This window comes from Corapipo altera, unplaced genomic scaffold, assembly GCF_003945725.1.
Source record: "Corapipo altera isolate COAL_440 unplaced genomic scaffold, ASM394572v1 61129, whole genome shotgun sequence".
NCBI lineage: Eukaryota > Metazoa > Chordata > Aves > Passeriformes > Pipridae > Corapipo > Corapipo altera.
In genome coordinates, this window is record NW_020884955.1 from 1140421 (window position 1) to 1146034 (window position 5614).

At 41.0% G+C, this 5614-nt stretch overlaps 1 long non-coding RNA gene across 1 annotated transcript; it reads right to left on the bottom strand.

Moving 5' to 3' along the window:
* Positions 1-875: 875 nt before the first annotated feature.
* Positions 876-3215, bottom strand: LOC113956799. Its single transcript, XR_003530953.1, has 2 exons — positions 3062-3215; positions 876-2328 (listed from the first exon to the last, which is right to left on the bottom strand). It is a non-coding gene; the product is annotated as an uncharacterized LOC113956799 (long non-coding RNA).
* Between the last annotated feature and the right edge of the window lie 2399 nt (positions 3216-5614).

A 5614-nucleotide genomic window follows, 5' to 3' on the forward strand; every position in this document is an offset into this window, starting at 1 on the left:
CAAGAATAGTATTTATTACACCTGTACCTGCAACAGGTCTCAACCCTGTTATCTGCTATAATGAATGAGGCAGATTCATTCATTCATGTTTGGAGCCAGAATTTTTTTCAGTAGAAAAGGGTGAAAACTATGACCATGTGTGCTCATAGTATCTTATCTCCTGCTTGCTGCAGACCTTAATGGTATAGGAAAGGACGTAGCAGAGAAGCAGACCCAGAAAAGCAGTTGGGACAATTAAAGACTCCTGGAAAAATTATCTGCTTTCCATCTTCTTTTCTTCTACCTCTCTGTTCATCCCAATGAAACATTTGTCTTCTGCCTGCAGCGAGTAATGTCAGCTAGAAATGCAGGAAAATCAGTAATTCCCTGGTTAAACTGTCTGAAACCAGTGTTTCTGAAACCAGGTAAAGTGCTATCCCAGAGATTGTCTGGAGATATTAAATAAAGGGGAAATATAAGAATAATATGCCTTCTTCTGCTTACAAGATTTAAAGTAGCTCAAGATCCTAGCCTGCAGGAGCAGAAGTCAAACAAGCCAGGCTTAGTGAAGAAAGCTTGTTATTTAGGTTAAAGGGATTTAGTTATAACATTACTGAGGTTGTGATGGTTTTGCTCTCTGATCCCTTCATCTTTTTCCAAAGGATGTTGGAATGAACGAGCTTTTAGAAAGAGCTCCAGCAGAATGCCAGAAACTCCAACAAAGAGATTTCCTTTCAAAGATGCAGTGCCCCAATTTAGCAGAACAACAAATATGTTCTCAATAATGGGTGTTACGTTGAACGTTAATGTCAAATTTAGAGTTCGATTTTGATGCTGCTGTTATTCAGCTTTCTCCACAGCATGGCAACTCTGTAGTGTTCTTTTTTTCTTTTTTCATGTTGCTACTCTTGTCAGAAGTTCTTTTCTCTGGGATATTTTTAGTATGTTCTTCAGATAGGAGAGCTCTTTGTCAACAGCAAACCTATAGGTTCTTTCTGACTCCAGGCTTCTGTGAAAAAGAATCTCATTTTCATCCCCAGGGCAAGTTAAGGCTGAAGTCCCTGCCGCAGCCAAGCAATTCTAGACAACACTAACTGAAATGCTGAATTCCCTTACCAAATTGCTTTCATCTTCTTGGATATTCTCCATTCACAAGTTCATTCTCGTGCCCCAAAGTGAATATGTGCCACAAGTATGTTGAGGACCGGTGTCTTACTCAAGGGTCACTCTCTTTACACTCCTAAGAAATGATGCAGAAGGTCTTCAAAGTGTTCCTGTAGACCTGCTAAGCAGTGTGTCCTAGGGGCTCAGCCTGTCCTGTTCTCTAGTGGACACCTAAAGGCCCTAAATGGACTAAAAGCGGTCTCAGAGGTTTTTTAACTGTGAAGGCAGTAAACCAGGATTTTACGCTGGCTGGGTGAGTTTTCTCTCGGGGGTCAGGTGTTACACAGGCTTGCACCCAGCTTTCAGGGATAGGGGTTTATTGGTACAGTCATTGTGAGGGTTAGGACTCTTCTTTGGTGTTGAAAATGGCAGCTAGTCTTGATATCTGGCAACCAGATGTCAAGCTGAGAGAAAGTGCTGATTGCCAAATAGAACCATTTATTTTGAGAGAATGCCCATGAACACTGAGAGACAATTAATTACATCCCCTTTTACCTTTGCTGAGATACTCTCATTGCTCCTAGATGTCTTGAAGACATTTAGTTTATGGGGACTAAGGCCATAGCTATCAACACCTGCTGGAACACTTAACCATTGGAAACAAGTAAAATTCATTCATGCACAACCTTGTTGGGCAAGTAAATCTGCACAGGGTACCCTGTAAGTTACTAACTGTAATTTTCACTGATGTTTGGAAGCAGAGGAATTATTCCCATTTTTCTCTGATATAATTCATGGCTGTTATATAGTTTATATAAAAAAAGTAAAAAAAGCCTCCTTATAATTGATGCTTCAATTAAAAAAAAAAAAGATAAACCCCAACAAACTAGGAAGAGCCACAAATCTACAATTCAAATATCTCAGCATGCCAGGAAATGCGATCAGCTCCAAACAAGGGTTGCATCTGCTTTGCTTCATTCCCACAGACAGCAAGCTGCCCACAGAGACCACACATCCTCCCACTCCTCCTGTTCAAGTTGCTGAAACCCAACAATACAAAATTTGACTAAAGCACTTTTTCAGTGTGACCCCATTACCCACTTCAAAAAGGACATTTGTTGACACCTGGTTCAGGATTGCAGGACATCAGCAGCAGTGTCTTTGGTTGTTTAGCTAGTTTGTTGACCAGACAGAGTAATCCCAAGACAGTTGACAACATCATCACAGGCTTCATCCTTCTTATCCCTGTGATGGATGCAGATGAGAAAGGAATTAGAGAACTCCTGTCTGGGAAAGAAAATCACTCTTGTTTATAGGAGGTTTGCTTTCATTGGTTCTGAAAATCTATTACTTCTCTATTTTAAGTAATTCTTCTGCAGAGATGATATTTTAATAAAAGTCTGCAAAATGTCTTCAGCTAGAGGGAGAAGTATGTATGCGAAGGTGGCTTCAAAGGGATATGCTTTTATTATGAGCCTTCCCTGCTCTCCCTCTGATTTAATTTTCTTTTGTGCTCTGGGTCACTCTTGGTTTATTTCTAAATTTATTGTCTTCACTCCTCCTCGGTGGAAAAAAAGATGTAATGCAGCATCCAATTTATTTTGAAACCTATTGTTTCAAGGGAAATCTGAACACAAGTATCCTGGCACTTTATACAGGAGCCTGTTTTGTGGAGGAAGATGAATGCACATGGGATATAACTCTTCCCATGTGAAGCAATATCCCACACACTGAAAGGTCTGTTCTTTTCTACCTGCCTTTTTAACAATGTTAATATCTCTCAGTGGTGAGGATTGTGCATCTTTTGATGGAGGTCCTGCTGTGCACCCATGAGTCAGACAATCAGTTACTGTGAGAGACATTTCCTTGGTAGTTGTGCGGAACTGGAGTGAGCCATGAACCTGATATGTATTTGATCCTCTGTGTGTTGAGCCTGGAGAGACTGGAGAATCTTGGGTTCTATGATCTCATGATTTACCTTAGTGGGTCAGCTCAGTGGGTCTGGCTTGGTGGCTTTTCCCATGTAACCACTGTGTAAGAGCATGCTGAAGCACCTGGGGTCACAGTAGAGGAAAAAAACAATGAATTTGTCTTCCAAGGAGCCTTCTTCTGAAGTGCTCTTCTAAGGAATATGTGTCTCCTCCCAGAGTTGTGCTGCTGCACTTTTCTGAATATAGAGAGCCTGAAATAGCAGAGGATGTGCCAGGATTTAGCATCCCTCATAGAGTTACTTGTCTTCTCCCACTCTGCAAAGATCACCACCAGATTCATGGTGGCCCCTGTCTCAGGTGCCCTGATATCCATGATGCTGTGACCAGTTTCTCCCTTGATCAGAAAGCTGTAGTCATTGGGAAGCACATCAGCAGCATTTATTCAGTGGTGAAGAGTGGTGGGAGGGATTAGCTGCAGGGAAGCTCTGTGTTTTGCTGAGCATTTTGAGTTTTCCATCCAGGAGAAATCAAAATGACAGCTTTTGCTCTACCCACGTGGAAGGCTCTTAGCCCTTTTTGTGCTTGCCTGCAGAGAGGAAGAGGCTGTAACAAGAGCCAAAAAATCTGGTCTAGCTCTCCTGCTGCTCTCCCATTCTGTCTTAAGGGAAAGAGGATTTCACAGATATTAGAAAAAACAACAACAACAAAAAAACCAACACCAAATCCTTTCCCAAATTTGATAGAAATGGGAATAACAATGTTTCTGTTTGTGAAACGATTGCCAGACTTACCTGCTGTCTGCAGTGTGTGTGCTGCACCTCCTGGACTGCATATTTTGAGGAGGCCCCAGGACAGACTGAAGGACAGGCCATAGCCATAGGGGAGCAAACGCATCTCCTATACAACTGGAGCAGCTTAGTAAGCTGGTCATTGCCTGTCAATGCATTTCAGATGCCTGATGTGCCAGGGAAAACAAATATTAAGGCAAAGCATTGTGGAATTGGTATATAAATTAATTTGCATCTTGATCAAACTCCTTGTTTTTCTCCTTTGTTTTCTATCGTTTATGCATACTTCACTTCCAAAAGTTGCCTCTTCAATGTAAATAAAAATCTAAACCAAAGGCAATGGGCTGCCTTGTCTGAATCTGTAATTCAAATTGCTTCTAAGGCATGGAAATGTCACAGGCTCTTTCTGACAGACCATGTCTGCTCTGTTAGTCCTATCAAGATCCAACTATCCATAAAGCTGTTCTCTTCTGATTCTGTGGGAACACAAGAAAGACTGGCAAAAATAAGTCAAGTGTTATCTGCAGGGGACTGCAAAGCATTTAGGATTTCTGACCAGCTAACATGAGACATTTCAGAACACTAGTGCTAGGCAGAACTTGGCAATGCAAGCTGTTGAGGCGAAGCACTTAATGACCATGCATCCGGCTTCCTATAAACGGATTTGGATAAACGTTCCCCACAGTGCCTCCCACGAGCTGCAAAACTTGAGAGTAAAGCTTAACTTCTGAGACTTAGATGTGTTTTTTCTTTTCACAAACATGAGGATTAGCAACTGAAGAGTTTTATACCGGGTTTTAGTAGGTAAAATGTAGTTAGTTCTGTTTGTGAAGCAAAACACCATGGACTGGAAGAGGCAGTGGCACCAAAAGTAAGAAATCACAAATGAACCTTCCTGATTCTGTGCAGCTATTGCAGCATAACTGGAGAAAGGCAGAAACCAGGCACAATTCACATTTTTTTCTGTTCAGCCAGGCATATAAGCCTGTGTACAAATGCACTAAGTCGGAAGTGCCCCAGGATGCATTTTGGAATCCCAGCAGATCTATGCAACACATGGCCCAGATAGAAGAGACACCATGGATGCCATGTTGGAGAAGCCTGAAGATGAGACTAGGAATAAGTCAATATCTTGATATACAGATCAGAAGTTTAGTGGTGAAAATGAGAAAGAAGTAAGTAGTGGAGCTGGTGTGAGAGAAAAAATAGTACACATGCACAGGGAAGGTGTGGGTTAGTGTCATGAAACATGTGAAACATCTTTTTTTTTTTTTTTTTTTTTATCCCAGATAAGTATTGTCTTTTTCTTCTTCCACTAACTGGTTTCCCTGTCTATAAGTCTGGATCTGAACCTATCTCCTCACAGCATCCTCAAACATAGTTTTCTCGTACCAGGAGAAAAATGTTTGTGTCTGTGTACATGTGGATGAGAAAGTAATCTGTAGAGAATGAACTTGGGCCAGTGATGTAAAAGAAGCTGAAAGTTTTGCCTGTTCATAGTTGATGTCATTCAATGGGTTCTCCAGAATGTCCCAGAAGCCTCCACAGGTACTAAGGTGCTGGTAAGGATAGGGAGCTTGGCTAAGTGTATAGAACAATCATCTTTATATCAAGGACTACAGGAGATGTGTTTTAGTTGTGATCATCATTTTCATCAAGAAGTGATTATTTATAATAATAAACAAAACAAGCTGTCTAGTTTCCTTGTCAAAGTATCTTCATAATACTGTGGCAAAAACAATTAGATGTTTCAAATTATGAGGGAATCCAAAAAGAGACATTTTTCTAGTTTCCAATGCCTTATTTATAACC